The sequence below is a fragment of the Salvelinus sp. IW2-2015 genome, linkage group LG10 (assembly GCF_002910315.2).
Source record: "Salvelinus sp. IW2-2015 linkage group LG10, ASM291031v2, whole genome shotgun sequence".
NCBI lineage: Eukaryota > Metazoa > Chordata > Actinopteri > Salmoniformes > Salmonidae > Salvelinus > Salvelinus sp. IW2-2015.
The window spans coordinates 16,933,035-16,948,745 of record NC_036850.1 but is presented as its reverse complement, the minus strand read 5'-3'; the positions used below and the strand labels follow the sequence as shown (position 1 = coordinate 16,948,745).

The following is a 15,711-nucleotide window of genomic DNA, read 5'->3' as shown; positions in this document are numbered from 1 at the left end:
GTCTCCTCGTGAGGCAGGTGGTTAGAGCGTTGGACTAGTTAACCGTAAGGTTGCAAGATTGAATCCCTGAGCTGACAAGGTAAAAATCTGTCGTTCTGCCCCTGAACAATGCAGTTAACCCACCGTTCCTAGGCCGTCATTGAAAATAAGAATGTGTTCTTAACTGACTTGCCTAGCTAAATAAAGGTGTAAAAAAAATCGGCAAAATCGGTGTCCAAAATTACCGATTTCCGATTGTTATGAAAACTTGAAATCGGCACTAATTAAATCGGCCATTCCGATTAATCGGTCGACCTCTACTCTCAGGAACATCACAGAGGGGACTCATTAAGGGATTAATCACATGCTTACTAACATCACTCAAAGAACTGTCAAACCAGCCATATCAAAATGACCAAGAGTGGAGTGTGTGATTGATCAAGTCAGAAGTGTATGGGAGCAAGAATGGTTTCTGGTGAAAATAAACTTAATTTCCATGTAAATCTATCAACCCAATCCCAAAAAGGTTTTAACTGCACTACAGACCAAAAGTATGTGGACATCTGCTCGTGTAACATCTCATTCCAAAATTATGGGCATTAATTGCGTAAAATGGTGCCGGAGAAGAAGGCAGACGTTTTACGTGTCCCCAACCGATTGTTTTTTTTTGTTCATTTATTTGTGTTGTTTGTAACTTATTTTGTACATAATGTTGCTGCTATCGTCTCTTATGACCGAAAATAACTTCTGAACATCAGGACTGCGATTACTCACCACAGACTGGCAGAATCCTTTTTTCCCCTTTAACAAGTCTCACGAGTCCGACGGGGACTATATACTGCTCTCTCGGGAACAGGCCCAGATCCCCGTGATTTGTGTGAAGATGAGGCAGAGAAAAAGGGGCCAGAGGGCGGGCTGCCTTCTGAGAATTYGTAGGCGATCGAATAAACCCCCACTTCCTTCCATTCTGCTAACAAACGTGCAATCTTTGGAGAATAAAATCGATGACTTTAATGCAGGGAAACTTGAATCAGTTTTACCAAATTTCTTTCAGCATGTTAAATGTGCAACCAGAGAAAAAAAAAAAAAAACTCTGGACCACCTTTAATCCACACACAGAGACGCATACAAAGCTCTTACTCGCCATCCATTTGGCAAATCTGACCATAATTCTATCCTCCTGATTCCTGCTTACAGGCAAAAATTAAAGCAGGAAGCACCAGTGACTAGATCAATAAAAAAGTGGTCAGATGAAGCAGATGCTAAGCTACAGGACTGTTTTGCTAGCACAGACTGGAATATGTTCCGGGATTCCTCCAATGGCATTGAGGAGTACACMACATCAGTCATTGGCTTCATCAGTAAGTGCATCGATGACGTAGTCCCCACAGTGACCGTACGTACATACTAGAGGTCGAACCGATTATGATTTCTCAACGCCGATACCGATTATTGGAGGACCAAAAAAAAGCCGATACCGATTAATCGAACGATTTTTAAAATGTATTTGTAATAATGACAATTACAACAATACTGAATGAACACTGATTTTAACTTAATATAATACATAAATAAAATCAATTTAGCCTCAAATAATTAAGGAAACATGTTCAATTTGGTTTAAATAATGCAAAAACAAAGTGTTGGAAAAGAAAGTAAAAGTGCAATATGTGCCATGTAAAAAAAGCTAACGTTTAAGTTCCTTGCTCAGAACATGAGAACATATGAAAGCTGGTGGTTCCTTTTAACATGAGTCTTCAATATTCCCAGGTAAGAAGTTTTAGGTTGTAGTTATTATAGGAATTATAGCACTATTTCTTTCTATACGATTTGTATTTCATATACCTTTGACTATTGGATGTTCTTATAGGCACTTTAGTATTGCCAGTGTAACAGTATAAGCTTCCGTCCCTCTCCTCGCCACTACCTGGGCTCGAACCAGGAACACATCGACAACAGCCACCCTCGAAGCAGCGTTACCCGTGCAGAGCAAGGGGAACAACTACTCCAAGTCTCAGAGCGAGTGATGTTTGAAACGCTATTAGCGCGCACCCCGCTAACTAGCTAGCCATTTCACATCGGTTACACCAGCCTAATCTCGGGAGTTGATAGGCTTTAAGTCATAAACAGCGCAATAGCTGCTGGCAAACGCACGAAAGTGCTGTTTGAATGAATGCTTACGAGCCTGCTGCTGCCTACCATCGCTCAGTCAGACTGCTCTATCAAATCATAGACTTAATTATAACATAATAACACACAGAAATACGAGCCTTTGGTCATTAAWATGGTCGAATCCGGAAATTATAATTTCGAAAACAACATTATTCTTTCAGTGAAATACGGAACAGTTCCGTATTTTATCTAACAGGTGGCATCCATAAGTCTAAATATTGCTGTTACATTGTACAACCTTCAATGTTATGTCATAATTATGTACAATTCTGTCAAATTAATTACGGCCTTTGTTAGGAATAAATGGACTTCACACAGTTCGCAATGAGCCAGGCGGCCCAAACTGCTGCATATACCCTGACTGCTTGCACGGAACGCAAGAGAAGTGACACAATTTCCCTAATTATAAGAAATTAAAGTTAGCAGGCAATATTAACTAAATATGCAGATTTAAAAAATATATACTTGTGTATTGATTTTAAAGAAAGGCATTGATGTTTATGGTTAGGTACATTGGTGCAACGACAGTGCTTTTTTCCGCAAATGCGCTTGTTAAATCATCACCGTTTGTCGAAGTAGGCGCATCGATTATATGCAACGCAGGACACGCTAGATAAACTAGTAATATCATCAACCATGTGTAGTTAACTAGTGATTATGTTAAGATTGATTGTTTTTTATAAGATAAGTTTAATGCTACCTAGCAACTTACCTTGGCTTCTTGCTGCCCTCGCGTAACAGGTAGTCAGCCTGCCACGCAGGCTCCTCGTGGAGTGCAATATAAGGCAGGTGGTTAGAGCGTTGGACTAGTAACCGGAAGATTTCAAAAATGAATCCCYGAGCTGACAAGGTAAAAATCTGTCGTTCTGCCCCTGAACAAGGCAGTTAACCCACCGTTCCTAGGCCGTCATTGAAAATAAGAATGTGTTCTTAACCGACTTGCCTAGTTGAATAAAAGGTGTAAAAAATATATATATATATATAAAAAATGTATATATATATATATTTATTTTTAAATCGGCAAATCGGTGTCCAAAAAYACCAATTACCGATAGGTATGAAAACTTGAAATTGGCACTAATTAATCGGCCATTCCGATTAATTGGTCGACCTCTAGTACATACCCCAACCAGAAGCCATGGATTACAGGCAACATCCACACTGAGCTAAAGGCTCTGGTCTGTCGTAACTGTCCGAGGTGGTTTCAACAGGCTCTTCCGTTGCGACGTCGCCGGATGCCCATCTGTTAGCCCCTGCCCGCTGGCTGTCTGAATCGCCGTGTCTCCTGCTTGCCTAGCGTAGCAGCGACTACGGACTTGGCTCCCTGACTCATCGAGTGCTACTCATTGGACCCTATGATCACTCGGCTACACATGCCTCTCCCTAATGACAATATGCCTCGTCTATTGCGGTTTTGGTTAGTAATTGTCTTATTTCACTGTAGAGCCCCTAGCCCTGCCCAATATGCCTTAGATAGCCCTTTTGTTCCACCCCCCACACATGCGGTGACCTAACCTGGTTTAACTGGTGCCTCTAGAGACAAAACCTGTCTCTTCGTCAGTCAATGCCTTTAGTTTACCTCCACTGCACTCACATCCTACCATACCCTTGTCTGTACATTATACCTTTAATCTATTCTTCCGCACCCAGAAATCAGCTCCCTTTACTCTCTGTTCCGAACGCACTAGACAACCAGTTCTTATAGCCTTTAGCCATACCCTTATCCTACTCCTCCTCTCTTCCTCTRGTGATGTAGAGGTTAACCCAGGCTCTGCAGCCCCCAGCACCACTCCCATTCCCCAGCCACTCTCATTTGTTGACTTCTGTAACCGGAAAAGCCTTGATTTCATGCATGTTAACATCAGAAGCCTCCTTCCTAAGTTTGTTTTATTCACTGCTTTAGCACACTCCGCCAACCCTGATGTCCTAGCCGTGTCTGAATCATGGCTTAGGAAGGCCACCAAAAATCCTGAAATTTCCATCCCTAACTATAACATCTTCCGACAAGATAGAACTGCCAAAGGGGGCGGAGTTGCAATCTACTGCAGAGATAGTATGACAGAACTCTGCAAGCTATCTAGGTCTGTGTCCAAACAATTCAAGGTTGTACTTTTAAAAATCCACCGTTCCAGAAACAAGTCTCTCACCGTTGCCGCTTGTTAWAGACCCCCTTTAACCCCCAGCTGTGCCCTGGACACCATATATGAATTGATTGCCCCCATCTATCTTCAGAGTTCGTACTGTTAGGTGACCTAAACTGGGATATGCTTAACACCCCAGCCGTCCTACAATATAAGCTAGATGCCCTCAATCTCACACAAATTATTATGGAACCTACCAGGTACAACCCTAAATCCGTAACCATGGGACGCACGCACGCATTGCCTGTGTGCGTGATGGGTCCGCGGTCAAACGACCACCCCTCATCACTGTCAAACGCTCCCTAAAACACTTCTACGAGCAGGCCTTTCTAATCGACCTGGCCCGGGTACCCTGGAAGGATATTGACCTCATCCCGTAAGTAGAGGATGCCTGGTTGCTCTTTAAATAAGTGCTTTCCTCGCCATATTAAATAAGCATGCCCCATTCAAAAAATGTAGAACTAAGAACAGATATAGCCCTTGGTTCACCCCAGACTTAACTGCACTTGATTAGCACAAAAACATCCTGTGGTGTTCTGCATTAACATCGAATAGCCCCAGCGATATGCAACTTTTCAGGGAAGTCAGGAACCAATATACTCAGTCAGTTAGGAAGGCTAAGGCTAGCTTTTCAAACAGAAATTTGCATCCTGTAGTACTAATTCCCAAAAGTTTTGGGACACTGTAAAGTCCATGGAGAATAAAAGCACCTCCTCCCAGCTGCCCACGGCACTGAGGCTAGGAAACTCTGTCACCACCGATAAAGCTACATAATCAATCATTTCAATAAGCATTTTTCTACAGCTGGCCATGCTTTCCACCTGGCTACCCCTACTCCGGCCAACAGCTCAGCACCCACTGCAGCAACTTGCCCAAGCCCCTGAGATTGGAAAGCTGCCGAGGTCATCCCCCTCTTCAAAGRGAGACACTCCAGACCCAAACTGTTATAGACCTACATCCATCCTGCCCTGCCTTTCTAAACTCTTCGAAAGCCAAATTAACAAACAGATCACCGACCATTTCGAATCCCACCATACCTTCTCCACTATGCAATCTGGTTTCCGAGCTGGTCATGGGTGCACTTCAGCCACGCTAAAGGTCGAAAATTATATCATAACCGCCATCGATGAAAGACAGTACTGTGCAGCCGTCTTCATCGACCTGGCTAACCGCATTCTTATCGGCAGACTCAATAGCCTTGGCTTCTCAAATGACTGCCTCGCCTGGTTCACCAACTACTTCTCAGACAGAGTTCAGTGTGAAATCGGAGGGCCTGTTGTCCGGACCTCTGGCAGTCTCTATGGGGGTGCCACAGGGTTCAATTCTCGGGCCGACTCTTTTCTCTGTATACATCAATGATGTCGCTCTTGCTGCTGGCGATTCTCTGATCCACCTCTAAGCAAAAGACACCATTCTGTATACATCTGGCCCTTCCTTGGACACTGTTAACAAACCTCCAAACAAGCTTCAATGCCATACAACACTCCATCCGTGGCCTCCAAAAATGCTAGCAAAACTAAATTCATGCTCTTCAACCGATTGTTGCCCGCACCCGCCCGTCCGACTAGCATCACTACTCTGGACGGTTCTGACTTAGAATATGTGGACAACGACAAACAAAGTCTCCTTCACTCATGCTGCATAACATACCCTTGTAAAACTGACTATCCTACCGATCCTTGACTTCGGCAATGTCATTTACAAAACAGCCTCCAACACTACTCAGCAAACTGKATGTAGTCTATCACAGTGCCATCCATTTTGTCACCAAAGCCCCATATACTACTAGGGTAAGCCCCGCCTTATCTCAGCTCACTGGTCACCATAGCAACACCCACCCGTAGCACGCACTCCAGCAGGAATATTACACTGGTCATCCCCAAAGCCAACACTTCCTTTGGCCGCCTTTCCTTCCAGGTCTCTGCTGCCAATGACTGGAACCCCCTCTCTAACTTTAAACATCAGCTGTCAGTGCAGCTTACCGATCACCGTACCTGTACACACCAATCTGTAAATAGCACACCCAACTACCTCAACCCCATATTGTTATTTATCCTCTTGCTCTTTTGCACCCCAGTATCCCTACTTGCACATCATCATCTGCACATCTTTCACTCCAGTGTTAATGCTAAATTGTAATTATTTCACCTCTATGGCCTATTTATTGCCTTACCTCCCTACTCTTCTACATTTGCACACACCGGACATAGATTTTTCTATTGTGTTATTGACTGTACGTATGTTTATGTGTAACTGTTGTTTTTGTCGCACTGCTTTTCTTTATCTTGGCCAACTCGCAGTTGTAAATGAGAACTTGTTCTCAACTGGCCTACATGGTTAAAGGTGATTTTATATATATTTTTAAATAAAACAAGAGCATTAGTGAGGTCGGGCACTGATGTTGGGCAATTAAGCCTGGCTCAAAGTCGGCGTTCCAATTCATCCCAAAGGTGTTCGATGGGATTGAGGTCAGGGCTCTGTGCATGCCAGTCAAGTTCTTCCACACTGATCGACAAACCATTTGTGTATGGACTTTGCTTTGTGCATGGGGGCATTGTCATGCTGAAACAGGAAAGGGCCTTCTCCAAACTGTTGCCACAAAGTTGGAAGTACAGAATAATCTAGAACGTTATTGTATGCTGTAGGGTTAAGATCTCCCTTCACTGGAACTAAGGGGCCTAGACCGAACCATAAAAAACAGCTCCAGAACATTATTCCTCCTCCACCAAACTTTACAGCTAGGACTATGCATACGGGCAGGTAGCGTTCTCCTGGCATCCCCCAAACCCGTCGGACTGCCAGACGGTGAAGTGTGATTCATCACACCAGAGAACGCATTTCCACTGCTCCAGAGTTCAATGGCGGTGAGCTTGACACCATTCCAGTCGACACTTGGCATTGCTCATGGTGATCTTAGGCTTGTCTCCGGCTGCTCGGCCATGGAAACCCATTTCATGAAGCTCTCGACGAACAGTTCTTGTGCTGACGTTGCTTCCAGAGGCAGTTTGGAACTCGGTAGTGAGTGTTGCAACCGAGGACAGACAATTTTTCYGCGCTATGCGCTTCAGCATTCACGTTCTGTGAGCTTGTGTGGCCTACCACTTCGCGGCTGAGCCATTGTTGCTCCTAGATGTTTCCACTTCACAATAACAGCACTTACAATTGACTGGGGCAGCTCTAGCAGGGCAGAAACTTGATGTCCTGACTTGTTGGAAAGGTGGCATCCTATGACGGTACCACGTTGAAAGTCACTGAGCTCTTCAGTAAGGCCATATACTTCCAATGTTTGTCTGTGGAGATTGCATGGCTGTGTGCCCGATTTTATACACCTGTCAGTAATGTCTGTGGCTGAAATAGCCGAATCCAGTTATTTGAAGGTGTGTCCACATACTTTTGTACATATCGTGTATTTCTGACTAGGTCATAGCAATGATAATGTTATTTTCTCAAGTTTGCAAATCTTTACGAAGTCATCATCATTATTTCTATTTCCAAATATTGGATATTCGGCATTGTGATTGTATTCAAAAAGAGAGGAAGTGTATGTGTATGATGGATTCTAAGCCACCAGACAAAAAGGCAGGCAAAAGAAGGCCAACTTCAAGGTTTTGTTGTTGGAATAACACAATTTTTTWAAACGGTTTCCATCTGGTGAAATAAGTCTGGATTTTAAAATGGGTAATTTTCAAACTGTCAAGTATGAGCTCGGATTTCTTCAATCAAAAATATAAAACATTTTTATTTTTATTTTTTTTATTTCACCTTTATTTAACCAGGTAGGCTAGTTGAGAACAAGTTCTCAWTTGCAACTGCGACCTGGCCAAGATAAAGCATAGCAGTGTGAACAGACAACACAGAGTTACACATGGAGTAAACAATAAACAAGTCAATAACATGGTAGAAAAAAAAAAAAAAAAGAGAATCTATATACAATGTGTGCAAAAGGCATGAGGTAGGCAATTTACAATTTAGCAGATTAACACTGGAGTGATAAATCATCAGATGATCATGTGCAAGAAGAGATACTGGTGTGCAAAAGAGCAGAAAAGTAAATAAATAAAAGCAGTATGGGGGGTGAGGTAGGTAAATTGGGTGGGTAGTTTACAGATGGACTATGTACAGCTGCAGCGATCGGTTAGCTGCTCGGATAGCAGATTTTTAAAGTTGTTGAGGGAGATAAAAGTCTCCAACTTCAGAGATTTTTGCAATTCGTTCCAGTCGCAGGCAGCAGAGAACTGGAAGGAAAGGCGTCCAAATGAGGTTTTGGCTTTAGGGATGATCAGTGAGATACACCTGCTGGAGCGCGTGCTGCGGGTGGGTGTAGCCATCGTGACCAGTGAACTGAGATAAGGCGGCACTTTACCTAGCATAGCCTTGTAGATGACCTGGAGCCAAACATGAACGTTTGTTATTGCTATTACCGAGCTAGGTTCAAATACACTCCAATTGACCAGTCATTAAAATGTCTCAGCATTTAATGGTATACATAAAGGATAAAACAATTATAACTGATGAGATGAAACAAAGTTCATATGTGCAAAGTTCATATTTCCTCCTGTTGAAGGAAATAATTTTGTTAGGGGATTTCAATACTGATGTCTGCAAAAAGAATAGCCCAACCCACAATGTATTTATGMACTTTTGTAGATTACTTGCTCTGACCCAAATGATAAAAGATCCCACCGGGATATGTGAAACAGTGCAAAGTACGATTGACTTAATATTGGTGTCTGATAAATCTAAAATATCGCAGAGTAGAGTAATAGTATATGGACTCAGTGATCATTTTATTACATTTTGCACAAGGGGGATTTTTATGGATATATTTAAGTGTCACAAAACCGTTAGAATCAGAGGACTCAAAATACTGTGTTGAAAAGTTTAGGGAGGAAGTGGGTAAAATTGACTGGTCACCTATGCAAGATAGTGTAGGGGTAGACAGTGCCTGGGAAGTCTTTAAATGTAGATTCCTTGATGTGGTGAATGTGATGGCTCCCATTAGACCGGTCAGGGTAAAGCAGAGATCTAGGCCTTGGTTTAATCATGAAATTCTAGAATCTATCCAAGCAAGGAATAAGGACTTCAAAAAATGTAAGAACTCTCAAGAGCAGCATGATTTTGTCCTATATAAACGTCACAGAAATGAAGCACAGAGCAGGATGGATAAAGCTAAGAGGGGTTACTTTGCTGAGAAAATAATTGAGAACAAAAATTACCCTAAAAAGCTTTGGAAATCATTTAAGGAACTAGGCTGTATTAGTACTACCAAAAACAAACTAAAACAGTATTGGACTGAACATCAAGTGGGAGATGGTATATGAAAAAGTAGAGGTTGACAATGAATTCAACTCTTTTTTTAACTTCTGTTGCAGCAAGCTGGTTAGCAAGCTGCCCACCAGTTCTGGTTTGTATGGAAGCAACCAAGTCAAGAAGTATTATGTAGAGTTAGGGGTTCAGCCTAACTCTTTTTCTTTTGCAAAGGTAGAAACAGCCAAAATAGTCACTATGCTGGCAAAGCTTAAATGCTCCAAAGCCACAGGCCTGGATAATATTCCTGCAAGGTTTCTGCTGAGCAAATTGGCCCTTGTAATATGCATATCGTTAATCTCTCTCATGAACAAGGTACCTTTCCCAGGGACATGAAACAAGCTAAAGTTATACCTCTATATAAGGGGATAAAATCTGACCCTGGGAATTATAGGCCTGTATCTATCCTCCGTAACATCAAAGATCCTGGAGAGAGTTGTACCTGAGCAAATGTATGAATATGTCAACAAACAGGGTCTAATGTATGATTTTCAGTCAGTTTTTGGAAAAACATACTCCACTGATTCATGTCTACTTTACTTGACTGACTTCATCAGGAAAGAGCTTGATGGGGGAAATCTGTGTGGAATGGTACTGCTTGACCTACAGAAGGCCTTTGATACAGTTAACCACTGTCTCCTAATCTCCAAACTGGAGGCACTAGGGTTAAGCAGTTTCCCTCTAGGCTGGGTAAAGTCCTATTTATCAGGAAGGGAGCAAGTAGTAGAGGTTAATGGTTCACTGTCTCAGGCAAAACCAATGATTTGTGGCGTTCCGCAGTGGAGCGTGCTTGGGCCTCTGCTGTTTTTATTGTATATTAATGATATGAAAGATGCTTGTTTTTGCAGTCTTTTTCTTTATGCAGGTGACTCTACACTTCTTGTGTCTCACAAAAGTAAAACTATGTTGGAGACCATTCTTAGCACAGAGCTTTCTAACATTAACAAATGGCTTGGAGATAATAAGCTCTCTCTGCACTTGGGGAAAACTGAAGCAATTATTTTTGGATCCAGACCTAAATTGTGTAGGTCGTCTGAAATCAGAGTGGAGTTAGGGGGTGAGGTGCTGACTACTAAAACCTCTGTTAGCTACTTGGGATGTATCCTTGATGGAAGCTTGGGAGGTGTGAGCATGGCAAATAAAGTGCTAGGGAAGGTTAACGCCAGGACTAAGTTTTTGGCTAGAAAGTCCAAGCTGCTTGATAAGGACTCCATGAAAGTGCTAGCTACTGCCCTCATTCAATGCCATTTTGACTATGCTAGTACTTCCTGGTTTGGGGGCTTATCTAAACTTATGAAGGGGAAGCTCCAGATAGCCCAGAATAAGCTGATCAGGGTAGTATTGAAGGTGAGACCACGTACTCACATAGACAGGAGCTGCTTTCAGGAACTAAACTGKCTGCCTGTTGAGGCTAGGGTGTCCCAGATTAGACTAGGTTTGGTTTACAGGAGTATTTATGGTCCTGCGCCCAGATATCTAGGTGATTACTTTCTTCGTGTTAGGGATGTACACAATCACAGCACCAGATCAGGTGTTGCTGATGTGTGCTTATACAGGTTCAGGAGTAATGCTGGGAAAGGTACTTTCTTGTATACTGGAGCCTCAGAATGGAATGAGTTGCCTCTGCCCATAAAAACAACATCCTCTCTGGGCAGCTTTAAAAATAAAGTAAAAATATGTTTGATGTCTTCTTAGCCCATATGAATAACATTTATGATGTAACTGGAATGATGAGATAGATTGTTGTTCTTTTCTGTTTTTGTTTTATTATTTCACTGCCATACTGTGTATGGCTTTTTCAGGTTTTATGTGTGCTTGTTTTTTTTTTTATGGTCAGATTAATAAACTAAACTAAAACATTTAGTCCACTTCAAAAGGTATAGTGTTTCGAAATGTATATTCCTTGTCTGACTCAATGTCTGAACTGGTTTTCAAAAACAAATGTACGGAAGGCCTCTACACAAACAGAGCAGTAAACAGTCCATCCAAAATGTGAAAGTACTAGACTATATTACTCATAATCTTCCTCTTCCATGCCCTGGTTCTCTCAGGAAAACACATCAAATGTTGAAAATTAAGGTCAAACCACAAAGTAGAGGAATTCTCTCTCTCGGTCTCTGGAGCCCCGGTGTGGTGGATATATTATCTTGTCATAAAGAATGTCCTTTAAAAAAAGAAAAGTTCAATAATGAAAATAGAAAACAATGAAAAAGCTGTGTAGAATTCTGAATAAGTGCAGCTCCTACTGAACAGACCTTTCCCATTATAGGGTAGAGAAAGGCCAGAGTGATTTGTTTTGATGAGGTTTATCAGATAAAACATCCACTTACCTGTATGTATAAAAAATAATTATAAGTTAAAGAATGCTTTGCAATTAGCCTCTGTTTTTAAGCCTCAGTTGTGATGGTAATGTAAGGGAAAGGATGCCTTGGCCAAGTGTTTCAACTGCAAGGAGTTAGTTAATGGTCTGTGCAGGAGAAGAGGACAATTTTCTGCTCCATGGAGAGAGTCTGCCTGCCAACAAACCACCTCAGAGAGGGACAAAGCTGGGTCTGCATGTGGGGTCCTCTGGTCTGGATGCACCTGCTCTGCAGCCACTCTGCCACAAAACAAAGCCCCTTCCTGTAGCAGCTTCCAAAACCACAGCTTGCAGAAAAACGGGGTCAGCCAGGCATACTGTACTGCTCAAACGTCCATACACCTATCCATGGACATTAAGTGTGCCCCTCAACATGGAAAACAAGACGAATCACATAATCCTTTCTCATCTTAAAAACTGTTCCCATATGCTCTACTCACTTTGTATTTATTCTCTCTACTGAAGCTAAATCCATCAAGGCAAGTGGTCTTGTACACATTTGTATTTTTGCATCAGATCTTGATAAGATCCCAGGCCAGATAAAAAAAAAAAGGTAAGAGTTCAGAGGGAACAAATGACACAATTTTGACAGATCATTTTGGTTTACTAAGGCAATTTAGAAAAAAATCTGTTCTGGTGCTCTGATGCAACAAAAAAAGGACACAAAAACATACATGCGGTCAATGTTCCCTCTAAAGTGTGCCCCCGGAAATGCCAAGCAACTCTCTGCACAGAGAGGCGCGAGATAGAACTTCACTCAACTTTCTAGAGAACTCCCCGTAATTTATCACTATCAACGTTACCCTTTACTATGGGAATTGTGATTGAATAGCCACTTTCAATGCAACATAATGAATTACACAAGAATTAGTATGCAAAACTAACTACGCAAGAGATTTTGTTGGCAGAGCACATCGGAGTAGGATTTCTATTGCATTGGCAGGCATGACTCAGCCCTGCACTCTACGTGCGCCATTACCAATCAGAGATGCAGTAGGCCTATGCGCAAATCGACCATTGCCATATACGGATTTGTGCCATTCACATTGAACTGGACTGTTTTACAGCATGAACGATTATTATGCGCTTGTTTTGAGATCAAAGCGAGAGCTGCATGTAGCCACGTGTGTACATTTGGCCATATTCTTTGCTAGTTAGTGATTTATTAGCCAATTTATAGCTAATTTGTAGTCAGAAATGTGGGAGTGATTGCTTCCTACAAGAGCACAAAATGTGAACCTTTCTAGTCATCTTTGAAAAGCGAGTTAGGGAAAGAGCTTTTTTTTTGTCTTAAATGGCCAGTGTCGTATTTTAAAACAGGCGTGAATAAGCTAAGTAGCCAATAGGCAGAGGGTAGCATAATTTGTCTGATTCTCTGTAATAACGGTATGGGGATAATAATATATTTTCTTTTGTAAAGTGGTTTCTTGCATCAAACAAAATGTTCAGTCACCTCCTCGTCTGAAGGACACGTGGATAAACAGGTTAATGTCAAGCTTGCATGTTTTTTCTCAAAAGTCTCAAGGAATGTAGGCCTACATTGAACACCACACATTGGCTGCTTCTGTAGGCTGAATGATAGAACCGCTATTTCCATGTTAAAATGTTATGTGATGCCTTTTCTTCATAGTTTTTTTATGGTAGGCCACTCTGGTAGGGCTAGATGATCAAATAGTCACAGTAGCCTACCTGGTCACTGTTAAAACAGTAAATTAAAGGGGGTACAACCTCAGTGTTCACAACGGAAGTTGCAGAGAATTTTCACAACATTGAAGTTTGTGCTCATCAGACCTGAAATTTGCTCAGTGCCGCAAAAATTAGAGGGAACAACACATGCGGTCACCTGCTATTCATTTTCGGTAGAGTCCGATTACTGTAGTTAACCAGCTTGGGATGCATATATGGGATGCATATAACGAGCATGACCTTTGACCTCTGTTGAAATTCACTACCTGGGGACTGATCGCATGATTAGGGAGATTCAATGTTTACATTATGAGACGGTCATTCATATCCTTTCCTTCATTCTTGTGCTTGGTGTCTTGTTTATCATCTGTGTTTGGCCACAACACTGAGCTGATTGTGATTCTGGGGCTGCTACTCTTTAAACAGCCAAATAGGGATTAAGGTATATCGACTGACCAGAAGAAATGGTCACTTATCAGGCTCAGTGAGGTATCAGGGCTCATATCAAGATGGTACTTAGCCTTGTCAATGTCCAAAAGGCATCTGGTCAGCTCACAAGAAATGGGCAAGGAACACAGAGGCAGAGGGAAGAAGATAGTGGGAAAGACGGAGAGAGAGAGAGAAAGTAAGTAAGGAGGGAGGAGATGTAGCCACAGTGGAGGCCATGAGGGCTTGCCTCTGACTCCAAAGCTCTCACCGCGTGGCTAAAACACATACGCACAATTCTGGCAGCACGCTTTTGTCTACCTTCTCTTCCCGCTCCACTGACAGGCTCCACATACACCAGCGTTTTGAGTATCTAGTTCTCTACATCAGAGATAACTCTTACTTTGAAACTAACAGCGTCAAAATACAGGAACATATGGCATCAGTCAGCCCTCTTTAAATAGCACAAGTCCTTGCCTGGCAACAGTACTGATTGGAGCTAATAAAAGTAGAATATACCAGTCAAAAATGTCAACAAAAGTGTCCTGTGGAATAAATGTAATAAACATGTCTTGCAACTGTTATTCAGATTATGTTTCCAGAGGAGCTTCACTAAGAGGCAATCACTGGATTAAAATAAGTCATAAAAACAAGAGCACAGATGCTTATGACCTGCTGGGCTTAAGTAAGAGGTATGCAGCGGAGGGTATCCCATGTCCTAAATGAGATTATATAAGAGTTCAGCTGTTATAAAGGTAGCAGCTTTGGCTAATTGCTGGTGCAGCTCTTACTTGACAAGCTGCTAAATGCAAAGAGGGAGATGGAGCGAGGGAGCATGAGTGATAAAGAGGGGGAGGACTGACACATGATGCTTTACAAACACGGTCTAGCAGGGGGACCCGCGAGGAAGGGAACACACCATCCTTTTACTGTAAAAGGCTCCGTCGCCAAACACCCACTACCTACATAACATGATCCCCAGGCCTGCGGATGGCTGGCATAACTGAGCGCTACTCTAGTATCACGTTGTTCAATTTGAATTCATAGGGCTGGCCAGTGCAACAGCGGGACAGACTATCTGGAGTCGGGGGGAATATTTCAGAGGAGCTTTATTTATAGCGAGAGGGGGGGGCCTTGCTTTTCCCACAACTAAATTTAGTCAGGGGTAAATACTTAAACTGATTACTCAAAGCGTTAATAGAATAATAAAAACGGAGAACCCCTCTTAACCAAAGCACGTGTGTACACAAACACTCACAAGGCCGCCGCAGACAAGTATCGCATGAGGGAGGCTTTCTTTTCTTTCTCCTTTAGCATTATGCTGGGTTCAAGTATGTTAATGGTATACTGTTATACAACTGAATACCTTTGAAATTTTGTCCACATTGGGCTTGTTAACCGCATGACTTAGCTGTAGCCTGCTTCTCAGTTACTAACTTAGCTTCTGCTTGCTCGCAGGGAGCCCAAAGGTTGAGTAAACAGAGCAACATGTTGGGTACAGACTACATACGGCATCAGAAATTAAGAGAGGTAGCATTGCGAAATTAAGGAGGTAGCATTATCAAATGGACATCACTGAAAGTTACACACAAACTCTCAGCCATCTCTCTTAGAGAGTAAGTTTAGTGCTTTACTAAACAG

At 42.3% G+C, this 15,711-nt stretch overlaps 2 protein-coding genes across 5 annotated transcripts in view; one reads left to right on the top strand and one right to left on the bottom strand.

Annotated features, from left to right (window-relative positions):
* The window catches only part of LOC111969121 (transcription factor 12-like), a 345,264-nt gene that overhangs the window by 114,273 nt on the left and 215,280 nt on the right, over window positions 1-15,711 (top strand). The gene's annotated exons all lie outside the window — the stretch shown is intronic.
* Window positions 1-15,711, bottom strand: part of LOC111969393 (E3 ubiquitin-protein ligase NEDD4) — a 58,984-nt gene that overhangs the window by 22,354 nt on the left and 20,919 nt on the right. The window contains exon 1 of one of the 4 annotated variants that reach the window (XM_023995500.2): window positions 754-785. The exons of the other annotated variants lie outside the window; for them this stretch is intronic. The gene's annotated coding sequence lies outside the window, so the exon portion shown is untranslated. Of the gene's footprint in view, window positions 1-753; window positions 786-15,711 lie in introns of those variants that run through there. 4 annotated transcript variants of the gene reach the window in all.